The sequence below is a fragment of the Schistocerca piceifrons genome, chromosome 1 (genome assembly GCF_021461385.2).
Source record: "Schistocerca piceifrons isolate TAMUIC-IGC-003096 chromosome 1, iqSchPice1.1, whole genome shotgun sequence".
Lineage (NCBI taxonomy): Eukaryota > Metazoa > Arthropoda > Insecta > Orthoptera > Acrididae > Schistocerca > Schistocerca piceifrons.
Window position 1 is genome coordinate 1,046,750,319 of NC_060138.1, and position 19,037 is coordinate 1,046,769,355.

Below are 19,037 nucleotides of genomic sequence, written 5' to 3' on the forward strand. Positions count from 1 at the left end.
CTCAACTCGCCTCCTTCATGGCCATCACTGACACTGAGGCAGAACTAGGTTTCATCATAAAACACAACAGACGTCCACCCTGTCTTTCACTGAAGTCGCAAATGACGGTGGTCTGGCGTCAGGGCGTCTGTCTCTGAACTGTCCTTGAAGTAACCGAGATGTAACAGTTCGTTGCGTCACTGTGGTGACAACTGCTGCTCAAATTTCTCCTGCAGATGCAGTACGATGCGCCAGAGCCATACACCGAACATGAAGGTCTTCCCTCTCGGTAGTGACATGTGGCCGTCCGGAGTTCGGTGTTTTTATGACCGTACATTCTCTTGACCACCGCTACCAGTAATCATGTCCAGTTGGAACGGTACTGCTAAGTCTACCTACAAGATTGCAGAAGGGACATTCAGCTTCCAGTAGCCCTATTACACAACCTTACTAAAACTCAGTGAGGTGTTGATATCGGCGTCTTTCTCGCCTTAAAGGCATTCTGGACTAGTATCAACTCACCACATCCTATCTCAAAGGTAACTAACGTTCATGACCGTTACTGCGTGTATTTAAAACAAACCTGATTTGCATCTTCATAGTGATGGTACTAGCGCCACTCTTATGCGACTGGCGAGAAATCTGAATGGACTTCATCTTTCAGATGTAGAAACAGGCCCAACAACTTTCTTTTGTGTCGCACAACTCCTTCGTGTTGCAATGCTTTTCCGTCAGCGTATTATACTATTATACTTCTTCCCAAATGATATTGCAATATTTTATTTTGGACAAAGAAAGCAAGCACTTAAATGTTGTATCATTTGGAACTGCGCAAGAATCTGAAGAATTAACGTAAATAAGGATGTTGAAAGACGATCAATGCGAGAGTTCTTGGTGGGAGCAGAGACTGGTGGAAGAGACGTGAGAAAGGGTTCACTGTGAAACAGAACAGGCGGAAAGTTGCCTAATGCGCAGGTTCGCCAATGTGTGGGCACGAAACACGGGGCCTCTGTTGCAGCCAGCGGGGTTGTTCGGCGCGATCCGGCCAAGGAGGAAGTAGAGTACGGCTCCACAAGGCGCTGCCGCCGTAGTGCGACGCTTCCGCTGACGTCTTGGAGACTCCAGTTACCAGCTAATTCAGCTAGTCTCGAAAGTAAACGTTACTGCCATGTTATGCGCCACTTGAAGGAAGGAACGACCACCATCTTGTCAAACGAACTTTATACCTTCAAAGACTTGCTTTAAGAACATTTTGTTAACGGATCTTAAAACTGTGGTGAAGTACGAGAATAGCGTTTACGCTAACTACAATGCTTTTTGTTAATATATCATTCATGAAAGGCATCTGAACGAGCTGTCTTTTTACCTACCAATATCTTTTAAATTACTGAACTTTATTCCAGGAAATGTTGTGGGAGCGATTACAGAAGAGGTAGGCAGTTGCATAACTACATCTCGCCGAAATCAGTACTGTGAAGCAAAGTTACCAACTTCCTGCAACTGTGATCAGATAACTCCCAAGGATAGACTTAATTGCGTCAAATTCCTTTTACCTACATTAATCTGTCATCGTTATGACTTGGTGCTGGAAAGGTAATTACTAATTTCTTTAAATACCATGTCAGTAAAAATTAATGATCAACTTTTATTTTCCGCGTTATTCCTGTATATGTGGACTGGGCTTCTTCCATCAAGTCGAGAGTTGTTTTCCAGTATTGTTGTCCTATCTCACTTTGATGTGGCGCAATGGTATGAATATAGTAATTTTTACTTTGCGTCGTGCCCACTACGACCAGATGTGAGGAACAGTGGGGACTACTACATCTCAGTACAGTGAGAACAGAGAGTGCCATCTGGCTAAGTAGATCACGTTTGTTTGTCACCAATAAATTTGCCTTGGACATGCAGATATTATATTAATAATGCTTCTGTCAAAATACCGTAATTAAAGTAAAGTACAATAGCAAATAAATAAATAAATTAAATGATGCAACTTGCTGCATTAAAGGCGAGGATTTCAATATCAGCCGCGCGGGGTAGCCGTGCGATCTGAGGCGCCTCGTCGTGGATCGCGCCCCCCCCGCCTTTCCCCCCCCCCCCCCCTCCCCCGTCGGAGGATCGAGTCCTCCCTCGCTCATGGGTCTTTCTGTACTGAAAAATCCGCCTCAGTTGCGAAAATTTTCTGGTCTTTACCCAGGTTTCGGCTAGATTAATCTAGCCTTCTTCAGGAGCCTAAAATTACTATAACATGCCAGAGTAAGGCACAGTCAACATTAAAAATTAAAACGCGGAATTGCTATGTGCTCAGTGCAATTCCTCGTGCAACGGTCTGTGCTAACGTAGTTGCCGCTGCCAACAGACCGCGTGGTGAAGTGATGCCGGGGCTGGACATCAGTAAAGTAGTTTTAATTCGACATGGTACCACGGTACTATAGGTTTTAATTTTTAATGTTGACTGTGCCTTACTCTGGCATGTTATAACAATTTTAGGCTTCTGAAGAAGGCTAAATTAATCTAGCCGAAACCTGGATAAGGACCAGAAAATTTTCACAACTGAGGAGGATTTTTCAATATATTAGTCTATCACAGTTACTGACGATGCTGCAATACGCTAAAAATTCTTATGGGTGTTTGTGTTGTCCTTAGCGTAAGTAAGTTTAAGTTAGCTTAAGTTAGTGTGTAAGCTTAGCGACCGATCACCACAGCAATTTGGTCCCAAAAGCCTTACCACGCACTGAAAAAAAAAAAAAAAATCCCAAGCATCAGTGATCGTTACAAGCTAGAGAGTCACTCGACTACCTTTTGTTCCAGTTGCACACGCTCTGCTGCTCCATGTAGCGACCAATGTGCAGATTTATCGGGGTGACTGATATTTCGTGTGGTGAATTTAGATTGCAAAAGTCTTGCAGATTTGAAGACACTCGTATAAGATAGAGTAGCTTCAATATCTCCTTACCGGGTACAGTCTGGAACCGCGCGACCGCTGCGGCCGCAGGTTCGAATTCTGCCTCGTGCATGTATGTGTGTGATGTTCTTAGGTTAGTTAGGTTTCAGTAGTTCTAAGTTCTAGGGTGCTGATGACCTCAGCAGCTAAGTCCCATAGTGCTCCGAGCCAAGATCTCCTTCCACCTAGTTTTAGAACTGAAGATCACAACAACAAACAACTGATTATAGACTCGAGGCGAAAAGACACGGAACACATGATCTCAAACGCTTTCGCTCGAGGCGTATAAAACGAGTACAGTAGATGGAGCTTGTGACGCACAGGACACTATAGGTAGGTTACCCCGATGTTGTGGCACCCACTGTAGTGATCGTGTATGAAGCTGGTAGAAAACCACATTTAGGTACCTATATACGACCCAGCTCTTCGTTTTTTATGCTATTGGCTTTTTTATGGATTATAGATTGGGTTTAGCCAACGGTCTTGCCGCAGTGGTAACACCGGTTCCCGTCAGATCACCGAAGTTAAGCGCTGTCGGGCTCGGCTAGCACTTGGATGGGTGACCATCCGGTCTGCAAAGCGCTGTTCGCAAGCGGGGTGCACTCAGCCCTTGTGAGGCAAACTGAGGAGCTAATTGATTGAGAAGTAGCGGCTCCGGTCTCAGAAACTGACATACGGCCGGGAAAGCGGTGTGCTGACCACATGCCCCTCCATATCCGTATCCAGTGAGGCCTGTGGGTGAGGATGACACGGCAGCCGGTCGGTACCTTTGGGTCTTCATGGCCTGTTCGGGAGGAGTTTAAATTTGGTTTACGACTATTCGTCCACTTTGATTACGATTTGGTTGACAATAAATTGTGCATATTTTGCTAGCAACTACAACTCGTGCAACTCAGCTGTTCCGAAACAAATTAGTGCATTTCCTCTCGCGCATTCAGCTCTGCTGCCATCACTGTGTTCCGATTAGGAAAAGTCTTGTCAGTTTCGTGACAAAAATTCCCACTAGACTGTTAAGAAATTTACGTAACCTCTTATTAGAAGGAGAGGTAACAAACACTTTTTAGTTCATCCAACATCAACTCTTCCGGTACGTTGTGATGGTGCAGCCTTTACGCAGTTGAGGGAGGGGGAGGGGGGGGGGCGGGGCGAACCCAAAACAAGACGTATCCATAATGTACTAGCAGACGACGTCTCCTAGTGCATCCCAACCATTGCCAGACAGAGATAAAAGAGTAGCTAAACTTGGGGCGCATGCCATTTGAGAAGTGATGAGGTGGTGTTACTGTCTGTTGGAATTTGCTTGTCGTTATGACAGTTGAGAACGGAGGTCAGATATCAGACTTAGACAGAGAGAACAGGCACACCCGTAAAGAAGGAAAAATTCGAAATTATTACAAAAGGAACGTAGGAATCAGACACAGACGATTTTAAAGGTCTGAAGAGCGCGACTGATGTACAGAACAATTCTGAGTTAGCAGTCTAGTACTTAAAGAAATCGGAAGCTGATGAAAAGACAAAAACATTAAAAAAAAGCAAATCTAAATGATGAATGCGATTTATGTAAAAACCGCCGCGGCATCCTATGCCATTGGGTCACTGGTTGCAGTACGGAGGGGCTTGGGGTCAGCACATCGCTCTTCCGGGCGTTACCGGTTTCCATGTCTTAGGAGCCGCTACTTCTCACTCGAACAAGTCCTCAGTTAGCTTCACAAGGTTGAGCACACACCGTACCAGTCCTCCCACCAAGGAAATAAATCCCTGCCATTACTGGGAATTGAACCCTGGCCCTCCGCAAAGCAGCCAGAGACTGAATTGAGAACTGCGAAAAATTGTACACTTACCGAGAAAACAATTGAAGTTCCTAAATACACTGGAGGCTAAGATTTAAATAGTTTCCTTATGTAGTTTATATTAAGAACACCTACTTTTATTAGACTAATTCGTATCTGATCAGCTCATTAATTATCATGTACATACAAATTAGGAACGCAGCCATAACCAGAAACGAAGTACACCCTATATATGGTGGTACACAAGCATTCCAGTTCGCCGAAGAATGGTCGTATTAGCAGTGACATTTACCATACTTTTTATTCAAGTTGACGTGTTTTGGACTAATATTACAACTGAAGATTAGTCAGCCATTTAATAAAACAATTCAAAACATGTTTTCTGTCATGCTTGATAAAAACAGTCCTGATCTGAATACTTTCATAGGCACTGGAGAATAACGGCTGCTGCACAGGAATGGCTGGAGGTATAACTGGAGCAGCTGAGCACCTGACCTGCAGATAACTACCTATACGATAGGAAGTTTATAGCGGAATAATCAAAAATTGAGTAGTTCCGAAGTTAACCTGCGTGTAAGCGCACATCATATGGTGCGAACAGTATTAAGACGAGAGTAGTATGGTAGATGTCGTTGTTGCTGTTGTCTTTATATCCCAATAACTACCGCAACCTGCATCCATTTAAAACTGCTCACTTTATTCTAGCCTGTCCTCCTCCTACAATTTTACATACCTCCCCTCTTCCCTCCAAAAATTCATTCTGTTACCAAATTTCTTGATGCCTCAGTCTGTATCCTATACACCTAACCCTCCTTTACGTCAAGTTGCGCCTATACTTTCTCATCGAGTTCACTTCAGAATCTCAACAGTTATACTATCTATTTTTAAATATAATTTCAGTTTTTCTTTTGTAGCACAACATTTCAAAAGTTTCCATCCTCTTCTTGTTTTATGTGCTTATCGTTAACTTTTCACTTCAGTACAAGACTACGGTCACACAAATACTTTCAGAAAATATTTCCTTACACTTAAATTTATATCAGATTTTAACAGATTCTTATTGTTAGGAAACGCTTGTCTTATTATGCCTAGTTTGCATTTTATATTCCCTCTACTTCGGCCACTGACAGTTATTTTGCTAAGCTGCTAGCCGAGGTGGCCGAGCGGTTCTAGGCGCTACAGTCTGGAACCGCGCGACCGCTACGGTCACAGGTTCGAATCCTGCCTCGGGCATGTATGTGTGTCATGTCCTTAGGTTACTTAGGTTTCAGTAGTTCTAAGTTGTAGGGGATTGATGACCTTAGAAGTTAAGTCACAGAGTGCTCAGAGCCATTTGAACCATTTTTGACTAATTTTCTTCTGTCATTTCCTAATATATTTCTGTCAGCCTAACCGTATTTAATTCCATTACATTCTATTACGCTTGTTCTAGTTTGTTAATATTCATCTGGTAACCTCCTTTCACGATACTGTCAGTTCCATTCAACTGCTGTTGCAAGTTCTTTGCTATCTCCGACAGAATTCCATCGGAAAACCTCAGAGTTTTTCTTTCTTCTCCCTGAACTTTAATTCCCTTTCCAAGCTTCTCTATGGTTTTCTGTACCTCTTCCTCAACATCGGAATTAAATCAAATTGAGCAGTTCTCACTCTATCTCACTCCTTTCTCAACTACCACTTCCCTTCCAAGCACGACGACTGTGACAACTGTAGTCTGCTTTTTGTACAATTTGAGCTCTTAGATCCTTATATTTTATCACAGCTACCTTCAAATTTCAGTTTAGTTTCTACCAATCAGTGTTGTCAAAAGTTTTTTGCAAATCTACGAATGCTATAGACGCAGGTTTGCCTTTTTTAGTCCAAGTCGTAGGATCAGTAAGGCCTCCATTCTTCTCTAGAAAACAGGTATTGTAAATAAAATGGGAAGAATGGATGTAAATATAAGCGTGGGAAATGGTCAGTTTTAGGCAATAAAATAGTGATGGGACATTGTACTACGTCGTTCGAGGGGGAGGAGGCTGAGAGCCCCATCAGGCAGGTTCTTTTACTCTACCGTGTCATACAGAAGCTGTGCTGTGATGAGCACCAAGTTAGCCGTACCGTCTCAGGGAGGCCCTACTTCAGATTAAAAGTTTCTCCAATGATTGTTGGCAGTCTGATATCTTTCCACGGCTGTGTCTGGGACTGGGTACAGCAGCGTGCTGTCTGGAACTTGCATTTATTTCGCGAAGTAATCAAGGCCGCTGGGACTTCAGTAATTTACCTCAATTAAACTTTAAGCTGTATGTGGGAGAGGACGAGTGGGTGAGTCTAATGAGAATCTCTAACTTGATGACGCATTGGGAACGTACCCAGGGAGGCCAGTTTCCAGCCGCCATTGCTACACGAACTTCACTTACTGAATAATATATAACCCTTTGAAATTTAATCTGCTGTTGATGGAGTCAGACGACGTTTTCTCCATCTTCATCCCACCAGTCTACCATCACATTCTCACAACAGGGCTTACCAATTATTTATGAAGCATTATGAAGGCTATTTTTGTATCACACATTTCTCCCACTGCCTCTAGGGTTCAAATTCCAGGGCTACTACAGCCGCAACATGACAATTCGCGGAAAAGAATAGGTCTCACTACAGCAGGTACATTCTCTGCAGTTCGGTTTGTATGGATCAGAAAAACCCGAACTTTGTGGTGCGAAATTTCGTACTATCTCTATTAAAGAAGTATTGAATGAGATTTAACGAAACGTACATCAAGTATGACGGATGTAGTTATTTATAGGCCACTTCCGCGAATTCTAACTGAGATTGACGACTGATAATCGTGTACTATCCACTTACTTGCTGTGTGAAATTTCACTTTACGACGTATAACGACACTGTGACGTTGTCTCGAATCACACACTGTCAGTTTTACCAACAAAGCCAAAGTCCTAGCTATGAAGTAACTGATTCTATTGCTATACACTTCAGAGATACTTCAGTGAGCCTGGGTAATGTCAGTACGGACAGTTAGTCTGTGGTAACAATTATTTTTTCTTTTACTAATCGTATGGTAACAAAATCCCTGCAGGAAACTACCGCCAAGCACACTAGATGTTCAGTTAATCAAGGGTGTAAAGTAGTTAAGATTCTGAAGAAACAGGCATCTAATAACCGTTCGTTGACCCTTATTTAAAGAGGGTACGTTCATGAAATTGGCCAAAAGTGTCAGTTTTCAATTTATCTATTTTTTTATTTATTAGTAGAACTGATGGACAATAAGTTCACAAAGATTCAATGATGAAATCGCCTCCGAAGGGCCTGAAAAATTATGAAGTGTGTGACGCGATCTTACTGCCACTTCCACTTCTTGAAGGAACACTACATTACCAGCTCTATGAACAAAGATTCCGTGGTTCAAACAAACTTGCACGGGAGACACCTTAAAGACTGTGATATATATTCTCTTTTGTTTTATAGCTCATCTACCATTCTGTTCCGTATCTTAGAAATAATAACAAAGCCCTTAATATGAAGAGGCTTCTTGTCTTGCCTGCATGATAATCAAACACTTGCGTAAATCTCCGTCAGTAGCGCAAGGCAAGACAAGAAGCCTCTTCATATTAAGTGATTTGTTATTATTTGTAAGATACGGAACAGAATGGCATATAAGATACGTAATTTCCCCTAAGAAATTTTGAGGAAAATAGATGTACAACGCCTCTCGGCAGCTGAAAAGTCAGATAAAGATCTGGTAAAGGAAAGTAGGTAGAAAACAAGTAACCAGAAGAGAAGACTTGAATGGAAAGAAGGCTCTGAGCACAAATCTGGGACCTTCTGGAAAGTGACAAAAGAAAAAAAAAAAAAACATTAGGTTGAACTTAAAATTGCATTTTGTGAAAATTATATTTTTTTAAAGTTTATCTATCTTTTCCTCAAAATCTATGAAGGCCTGAATTATAAAATTTTACATACCTATTTATATAAACCCAATAAATGCTGTCTCAAGAAAAAATTTTGGAATTACGCGTGTAACCTGAGGTATGGGGCTAAGTGCTCGGGATTTTTCATGAATTTTATGTTATACGTACAATAATACAATTTAAAAATTATTAAAATTCTCCTATTCGGGATGTTGCAAAATTCTCATGGAAGGAACTTACTATCTGCAAAGATATTAAACAGAGAAAATTTTGAAGAAATCTCTTGAATAGTTTCTGAGAAAAAGATACAAATCTATTTTTTGAAAATAAATTTATGAAGTTGCGTAAAAGTAAAATATGTATAATCAAAGGAGCTTAATAGCAAATTTCATGTGAAGGAAGGTAGAAAATTTCATTGCTGTGTCTTCAAAATTGTGAATTCCGTGCATCTTTTTAAAACAGCGCGTGTTTCCATGAACGCTCGCCACCCCCCACCCCCCACCCCTTTTTTGAACGTGGAATGGTAGTTGGAGCTACTTCATTGAGGAAACCGTCAGGGAATTCAATATTGCGTGCGAGACTCACAGCGTCAAGAGTGTGCCGAGAATACAAATTTCAGAGATTATCTTTCTCCACGGACAACGAAGTGGCCGACGGCCTTCACTTAACGATCGAGAGCAGCGGCGTTTGCATGGAGTTGCGTACTAATAGACAAACAACACTGCATGAAAAAACCACATAAATCAATGTGGGAGTACGACGAACGTACCCGTTAGGACAGTGCGGCGAAATGTGGTGTTGAAGAGCTATGGTAGCAGAAGACCGACGCGAGTGTCTTTGCCCACAGCATGACAGCGCCTGCAGCAACCCTCCTGGTCTCGTGATCATATTGGTTGGACTGTTGACAGCTGCACAACCGTCGCCTGGTCAGATGAGTCCCGATTTCAGCTGGTAACAGCTACTGGTAGCTGGAGTGTTATGCACACCCCACGAAGCCATGGACCCAGGCTGATTTACATGGAGTGGAGTGGGTCCTCTGGTCCAATTGGACCGGTCACTGACTGAAAATGGTTAAGTTCTGCTACTTGGAGACCATTTTCAGTCATTCAGAGGCTTCATTCTCTCAAACAAAGATGGAATTTTTATGGATGACCATGTGCCATTTCACCAGGCCACAGCTGACCGCGATTGGTTTGAAGAACATTCTGCAAAGATTAAGCGAATAATTTGGCCACCCAGATCGCCCCTACATTAATCCCATCGAATATTTATCGGACATAACTTAGAGGTCAGTTCGGGAATAAAATCCTGTACCAGCAACGCTTTCGCAATTATGGACGGCTATAGAGCCAGCATGGCTCGATATTTCTACAGGGAACTTCCCACGCCTTGTGTCCTTACCATGTCGAGCTGCTGCACCACCCCCCGCAAAGTGAGGTCTGGCGTGATTTTAGGAGGTATCCCATGACTTTTCTACTTCATTGCACTCCGAGATATTCATGGCGAGAGAATTCAGCAACTGTGTAGATCTTTTCAAAAATTGTGTCGTTTACTTTCGAGTGTGAACTGCGCATATTTTACAGAATGACTAGTTTGGATCTTTGTGGTTCATTTTTAGATCTAAGAACAAAGTAATACTAATATGTAGTTTCTATTATTTTACAAAAAGTAGAAAAATATTGTATATAACTCGTGAATTTACCTTTGTAGTTGCGTTACCGTTTACAAGAGCCTGCAGTATATTACATCAGCATAACTATTTTACTAACATTGCATTTTTTAGAAGCTTTGAAGACAATGTCGACATTGGGGCCGTATGAGCAATGGCACCAGTCAATTAGAAGGGACAACGGCTGAGCATCCGTTCACACACCATCTAGCAGCAGGCTGAATTGACATCACATTGTGCCCCAAAGTACCATATACTGTTAAAATTAAATTTAACGAGATTTTATTACTGTTTACGCGGACAAGAAGAAGCAGGGGGATTTTGTCGTCTGCTCCGTCGTGTTCCTCGACAATGTCCTGAGGATAGGTACCCAAGAGAAGTTTATTACGCGGAACTGTTCACTGTCAATAGCGACGAACATTACTGTTTGCATGTTACTTGCAGCACCGATGTAATCCGAAAGTATTGACCCAACAGTGGGAAAACCGGAAGAGAAGAGAACCGAAGCATTTGAAATCTGGTGCTACAGACGAATGTTGAAAATTAGGTGGACTGACACGGTAAGGAATGAGGAGGTTCTGCTCAGAATCGAAGGGAAAAGGAATGTATGGAAATCACTGCCAAGAAGAAGAACATCTGTTAAGAAATCGCGGCATAACTTCTTTAGTACTTGAGGGAGCTGTGGAGGGCAAAAACTTTAGAGGAAGACAGAGATTGGAATACATACAGCAAATAATTGAGGACGTAGGTTGCGAGTGATATTCTGAGATGAAGAGGCTGTCACAGGAGAGGAATTCATGGCGGGCCGTTTCAAACCAGTCAGAAGACTATCAATGATCAATGTTTTACCGGAATTCACAATCATATGTCTCGTATGCGTGGAAGAAGAAGGGCCACCAGAATTGAGTAGCACCAGGGCTTCTCAATGTGCCTAAACACCAGTACCCTGTATAGGACAAGAGGTGGGAAACTTTAGTTAAAAGAAGACGTAGATGCGTTGTCCAACGTGCTTCGTGACCCCTCAGAAAGTGAAGTGTCACACGCTGCGGAAGCGCGCCTACATCGAGTTTTCTCCATTACGATCACTTGAAACTATCGAAGGTAGAAGGTGACAATACCGAAAACGTGGTGAGCATGTCAATAGTGCTGTAACACGCCGAAAAGAGAAGTATAAAAGATCCCTTTTCGCCTAATTTTGATCATTTGTAACGAGTTAAAATTATGAACCTGGAGATAAATCCAGCTCCAGTCTTTAAATTTCGAATGTAACGCACTATAAATATGCTTTCAGTGCATGACACATCGTTTCCATGGTCTGAATTTCTAATCTATCTGCCTCCATTATTTCCAAATTTATCTGACAAACAAGTTCTCATTTGTATGGTGACGAAAAATATCGCGACACCAAAAAGTAATTAGTGAACATTAATAACATTTCTGAAATACGTTTGTCTGGGTAACATGTTTACGTGATTAACGTTGCAAAACCACGGGTTAAAGTAGGCGTGAGAAAAGACGTTGCAGCTGTGAGTTGCTGGTACGTTAATAACTGGTGCAACCACCAGATTATTGAATGTAAGCATACAAAGGTGCACGCACTGTCTTGTCAGATGCCGCATACCAGTTTGTGGGAAGGAGTTCATGCCTGTTGCACCTGGTCGATCGGTACAGGGACGGTTAATGCTGTTTGTGAATGGCGCCAGAATTGTCGTCCAATGATGTTCCATATGCACTCGATTGAAGACAGATGTGGTAATCGAGCGGGGCAAGGCAACGTGTCTACATTCTATAGGGCATGCTGGGCTACAACAGCTGTATGTGGGCGAGGGTTGTCCTGTTGGAAAACATCCTCTGTAACGTAGTTCATGAATGGCAGCTCAGCAGGTAAAATCAACAGTCTGATGTACAAATTTGCGGTCAGTGTGCGTGGGATAACTAGTGGATGCTCCTGCTGTCGTACGAAATCGCACCTCAGACCGTAATTCCTGGTACAGATCTAGTGTGTCAGCATGCAGATGGGTTGACTGCAGGCCTTCAACTGGCCTCCTTCTAACAAACACACGGCCATCACAGGCACAGATGCAGAACCAGCTTTCATCAGATCTCCACCCTGCCCTACCTCTCATTCTGGAGTAACATCAACTCACCACATCTAATTTAAAATGTAAGTAAATTTCGGTACAGTGTATACTTAAAGCAAACCTGGTTCGCATCTTCCACTCTTATGCGACTGGCGTGGAATGTGAATAGACATCAGCCATGCTATGTAGAAACATGACTACCACCTGTCGTTTATGTGAGACAAGTCTTCCTGGTACTGAGATTCTTTTTCCGTCGGTGTATACAATCGGCTTTGAAACGCACACAGTCACTGAATAAGTAAAATTCTGGGTGGTTTACATTGCCACCCACGCTTTTAAAATTGGGTTTACACTATCACTGCCAACCAGCGACTTTCTGTTGTCCGACACGATGAAAAGTCGTGCCAAAATTAAGTGTCTTGTATAGGTACCAGAGATGCCGGTGTCTCACGACGGTGTATTTTCATAGCATCAAAGTTCTAATGTAAAAACCATCATCTGTTTCAGTGAAATTTACCCCAGTACAACATATTCTCAGCAGGGCTGTAATGTAGATAACGATCTTGCACCTCATACCTTTACAGTTCGCATCTTGAAGAGAAATATCTGACGTGTTCAGTTCTGCTGTTAAGGCTTGGAACTGTTCTACGTTACGACTTCACAAAACTCATCCCGCCTCGTTTTCATGTTCGCTTTCACATCCAGTGTGAAGACGACTTTACTTTAGCATGTCGTAACGTGCGGGAGAGTAGACACTGATCTATAAACTGTTGACCGGACTCTCGCAGCCTGCTCTTCGCACGCAATGAAAGCAGTATTTTGACCAGATTTACCCATCGTCAAGACATACTAAGCAATGTGGCTTAGCGATATTGGCCAAGGTGGTCGGTAGTCTGTCGTACGTACATTGTTTTCTCATATTTCGCGTATCGTATAAGCAATACGCATACTATTTCTTCCGTGTATAACACGAAATATATTACTATCATGAGACTGATAAAACACGAGGTGTACGAAAAACGGCTTAACGCTATCAAATTAATGAAGTCTATTCGTAAGGGGAACAAAGCTTTTCAATAACAAAGCTTACTTTCAAAGCGGCAGGAGTCACACCCGACAAAGCAAAGTGTCTTAGAGAGAGATTTTAAAAGAAAGATTGATTATAATGCGCAGCGTCCAAGGATGATACGTCCTACAAAAGGGGAGAATTCATTTCCTCCTTTCGTTCGTCTTCTTCTGAGGTATATTGTGCTCAGCAGATTAACAATTTACATGAAGTAATTTTCTCTCTCCTTGAAAGTCACAATTCTTCCTGGTAGCAACAGATGTTCATCATATAAAATGGTGAATATTATTGTACGCGCTCAAGTGTAAAGAACAAATCTTCCACTCGTGCAGTTTTCTTTTGTTTCACAAGTATGATTGTGGCACTACAGAATTATATTGCTACCTTTGATCGTCCAATATACTTCTTAAGTCGACTGTCGTAGTTGTGTACGCGAAAAATATTCAACGAATTTCACTGATGACGAAATAAAATGTGTTACTGGATACATTGGAATTCACCGTTATACATACTGCTCAAGACTGTGGTGTTTGTATTAACTTTCTTGGAAGAAACACTGTAAAGTCTAGCACTGAAGACAGTTTTTCTTGTGCCGACGTGCATATTTGAAAACAGAATAATTCTCCTTTTAGGAGACGTAAAGTACGAATTTTCTGCTCAAACACATAAGAACTACGTTACGATGCACTTCAAAACCAATCAAAAATTAGAGGTGTGGGGCTGAGAGGCGCAGGGAAAACGAGACGAAAACGTAGGTAAATGACAGAAAGGTTGAGTTGAGACTCAGCTATCAATAATATGCCGTAATTAGTGTTGCTGTATCGTGCAAAACAAAACCTTAACTGAATATCATTTTAAAGTCGTCCACATTTAAAGAACAGTACCGTTAATCATTAAGACTATTGCCAACAGCATCCCTCATTGTACTAATTACATCTGCAGCAGATAAATTTATCTCGCTGCCAGAGCTTTACAGACGATATAACGGTTTTAACTCATTGTGTATGGAAGTCACGCAATCACTTTTCACAGCGACTCCTCACTGTCATTCACTGAGGTGCTTTCGAACTGCTTATAAAAAGATTAAAGACGGCATTAATTTATTGAAACTTACGACTTTAAAAGGAAGAGTTGTGGAACCTGATAGTATATTGCAATCAGCTGACAGCTACGATCACTTGAGGGTTCATAGAGTAGTGTCACTGTTAAGCATTATTTGCAAGTAATACTCAGTCTTAAAAATCATTTAGCTCCAGTCAAGGTTTATGTTGCTATATGCTGGGAGACCATAAAACAATTAACATTTGACAGAAGGGCGACATACCTCGAATTATATTTAGACAACGTAGTGTTGCTGTGCCAAAATTGAATCCGAGTCATTAAGTATTTACGATAGTATAGTATACTCATGTTATCGGAGTTAAAATCTACAGCGTGGGGAGTATGTTGATTTTGCTCACGCTTGTTACAACTGGAACTATAGTGGAGCACATTAAAGACACATTGGCTCAACACAGTTTCATAAAAACCGTTTCACCCTATCTGGAAGCATTTGTGGTGGTCAGCCAGAACATATAGTTAAGACCGTGGTACTGCTTTCTTTGGAGTTAGAGTTATTAAATCCTTCTTGAAATCTGAAGATATTTCGTCTATCTGCTATATCGAGTACAATGTGAATTTTGTCATATCTGGCTCTTTTAAAGGATATAAAAAATTGACGAAGAGTGTCATCTGCTCCAGGAGAACGGCTTGGATTTAAGTTTTCCAGAGATCTGTCAACTTCTTCTCGCATTATCATATCTCCCATCTAATCTTCATTTACTTCTTCTCTTTCTATGATATTAACTTCAATTTCGTTTTCCTTATACAGAGCCTTATGTATTCCTTGCCTCTTTCTTTGCATCTCACGGCTTGTCGACGGTGAATGCAAATTATGTGAATAGTACTTATGGCAAAGTGTGATCCATGCTTTACAGTAACAAAGGTGTCAATACTTCTGGTGATTTAGAACGTGCACATTACTTGAGAATTAACAATCTGTGTTATCTCATTGCAAGACATGTTCGCTCGCCGTAGCGCAATCGATGTTACTTGTATCAGTTTGCACCTTAGCAAGGGATGTAACCGGAAGGAATGTTTAGCGAAGCAATAAATTTTTGTGTTCGGTTTTTGGGATGTGGAGTCTTAGAATTGTTGAATGTCACGCCTTGAAACACTGGCATATGTTAAATATCTCTTTTCAGTGCGTCGTGAGATGAGGGCATGAAATGCGGAGAGCCAAAACTCCTCTGTCCGCCCTTGACGATCTTCGAGGAGATTAGTCCACATTGGGTCTCACTTTCCCTCTTAGTCTCCTATAACGAAAACCTTACAGCTCACAAACCCCATTTGTGGTAGTTACGACTGTAAGACAATAGCCATGCTTCGTGAGTCAACGGACGCATGTTGCTAGGTTCCATATTAGCTATATTTCTTCCAGAAGACGTTGGCATCTCGCGAAATAAACAGTTATAAGAATACTTGTATCGTGAACAGTGTAGCATAGGAAGAACATAAAATCGTTCTTTGTTAAGAAACTCGCTTTCATCGAGCGGTTACGAAACAGGTCGGCAACTTAAGCGCCACGGCAGGGAATGAAGTGGGACGATCTTTCGTCGGTCGCGCTCGGAGCCCACGTAGTAAGGTTGTTAAGCTTGCTCCATAACGGCAGTCGCTGATGAAAAATTTTGAGTGCTCGTAAATTAAACTTAGCTCTGTTTCCCTCTGCTCTTCCCCTCCTCGGTTGAACAAGCTCGCTCTTCTCCGAGGCACTTGCGGTGTGGTGCCCAAGTTTATGCCCACTGAAGAGAGGAGGGAGAAGGATAGCAGTCAGCGAAGTGTGGGGCGTACCTTAATGAAAAGGGTTCGCACTTTCAGCGCTCCTGATTGGCTCTGCAAGAGAGAGAGCAAACACGGAGGTGATCGCCACTTCGAACGCCACTTACTGTTGGAGATAGTGTTCACGAATATAGGATGTTAACCGTGACAGCAGAGAAACGCGGTGTTATTTCTGACGTTATAATTGTCTGGTATCATTTTAACGTGGTTCTCCTCCTAAAGATAAGTGCATATACGAAACAATTAAATTTCAGAGCATAATGGCTGTGGAGGAAATTGCTAACTGCTTTCGAAGCACTATTATTAAAATGCATCAAGTGTCATAAAATTAGTTTCACCTACAGGAACTAGAAGAGATGATTCTAACTTAGCCGACCGCGGTGGCCGTGCGGTACTAGGCGCTCCAGTCCGGAGCCGCGCTGCTGCTACGGTCGCAGGTTCGAATCCTGCCTCGGGCTTGGGTGTGTGTGATGTCCTTAGGTTAGTTAGGTTTAAGTAGTTCTAAGTTCTAGGGGACTAATGACCACAACAGTTCAGTCCCATAGTGCTCAGAGCCATTTGAACCATTTGATTCTAGCTTAGCAAATACCTGTCACATTTTCAGAAATGGCAGTGGCTGAATTTGCGTGTTCAGCTCTACATTTGGTGACACAAGGAAAAGGAGTGAACAAGATCTGTAAGTTGTCAACAACGTACCTGCTTTCCGTTGCATCGCCTTATAATGCGTAGAAAAGTGGTTCACAGCTTGGAGTTATTACCCGCCGTGGGATAAACGCCTGAGTGTTCGACTATTTTTCGGTAGCGGAAGTAAATTATTAAAAAAAATCGATCATTATTTCATAAGACAGTAAATTGATTACAGAAGTTACAAATAATTACATATTTTCGTGAAATGCTGGCAATAACACATGGCACAGGTGGTGGTTATGGGTTCTGAAACAAACGTATAAACATCTTTTTGTAGGGAGCACATTGTGCTCATGTGGGAGTGATCTAGATGCTTGTAAAACAATAAACTGGTAGCCAAGATCTCAGGAATTCTTTTTATTCCATAATTACCGGTTTCGGCGAAACTAAAGCCGCCATCATCGGATCTAGGGAGGACAGAAAACACTATAAAAGTGGGCTTGGATTCCACTTATTTAAAATGTATACATATAAATTTAGTAACATACCTTAGGACACAAACAGGTTACAACATCAAGGCAAACAATGGTGATATTAATAGTTGCCTATAACACGCAGGCCTTACAAAAGTGTCGTAAGTAGCACATAGGCTTCCAAGAGAGATGACGTTTTAAATATTAACTGTCTCCATCACATACAGGCGCAAGCTAGGTACTACCGCAACTCTGCCTCTGTTCTTACACTACAGGCCGCGTCGGGAGATAGTACTAGCAGAAGAGGCACCAATGAATGTCACAGCTCGCGTCATAACAGGCTCTGCGCGTGCCGTAACACTATGTCATGAGGACTTGTACATAATTCTAGAAATTACTGTATCACGTAAACATATACAAAACTTATGAAAGCTGAATACCTACACAATTACACATTTGCCTGGTCACATATGTCATCTCTCTTTGACGCCTATGTGCTAGTTACGACAATTTTGTAGGACCTGCGTGTTATGGGCAACTTTTAATATCACCATTGTTTGCCTTGATGTTGTAACCTGTATGTGTCCTAAGGTATGTAACTAAATTTATATGTATACATGTTACATAAGTGGAATCCAAGCCCACTTTTATGGTGTTTACTGTCCTCCCTAGATCCGATGATGGCGGCTTTAGTTTCGCCGATACCGGTAATCATGCAATAAAAAGAATTCCTGCGATCTTGCCACCAGTTTATTGTTGTATAAACATCTTCTTGCTCACATAGTTGATACACTACACACATTTATTGTAATTTCTACCAAGCTCCTAAACAGCGAAATGGAGACATATACAGCTACATCTACATGATCTCTCTGCAGTTCACAATCATGTGCCTGACAGAGTTCATCGAAACATCTTTAAGCTGGTTCTCTACCGGTCCACTTTCCAACAGCGTGCAGGGAAAACGAACACTTAAATCTTTCCGTGCGAGCTCTGATTTTTCTCATTTTATTATGATGATCATTCCGCCGTATGTAAGAAGGCGCCAACAAAATATTTTCACACTCTGAGGAGAAAGTTGGTGATTCAAGTTTCATGAGAATGTCCTGCCACAGCGAAAAACACCTTTGTTTTAATGACTGCCTTCCCAATTCGTGTATCATATCCGTGGGGCTCTCTCCCCTATTTCGCTATGATACAAATCGAGCTGCCCTTCTTTGAACTTTTTCGATGTCCTCCATCTGTCCCACCTGAAGCGGATCCCACAACGCACAGCAATACTCCAGAAGAGGGCGGGAAAGCGTAGTGTAAGCAGTCTCTTCACCAACCCTGTTTCCATTTGTAAGTGTTCTCCCAGTAAACGGCAATCTTCGGTTTACTTTTCCCAAAATATTGTATACGTGATCGTTCATATTTGATTTATTCATCATTGTCGTTCCTAATTATTTAGTTGAATTTATAATCTTTAGATTTGTGTAATTTATCGTGTAACTGAAACTTAGCGGATTCTTCTTAGTGCTCGTGTGGATGACTTCACACTTTTCATGATTTAGAGTCGACTTGTTGGCACTTTTTGCACCACACAGGTATCTTGTATAAATCATTTTGCAACTCATTTTGATCATT

At 41.8% G+C, this 19,037-nt stretch overlaps 1 pseudogene; it reads left to right on the top strand.

The window, feature by feature from the left end:
- The first annotated feature begins 3,396 nt into the window (after positions 1-3,396).
- LOC124721854 lies at positions 3,397-3,514 on the top strand (annotated as a pseudogene).
- Positions 3,515-19,037: the final 15,523 nt, after the last annotated feature.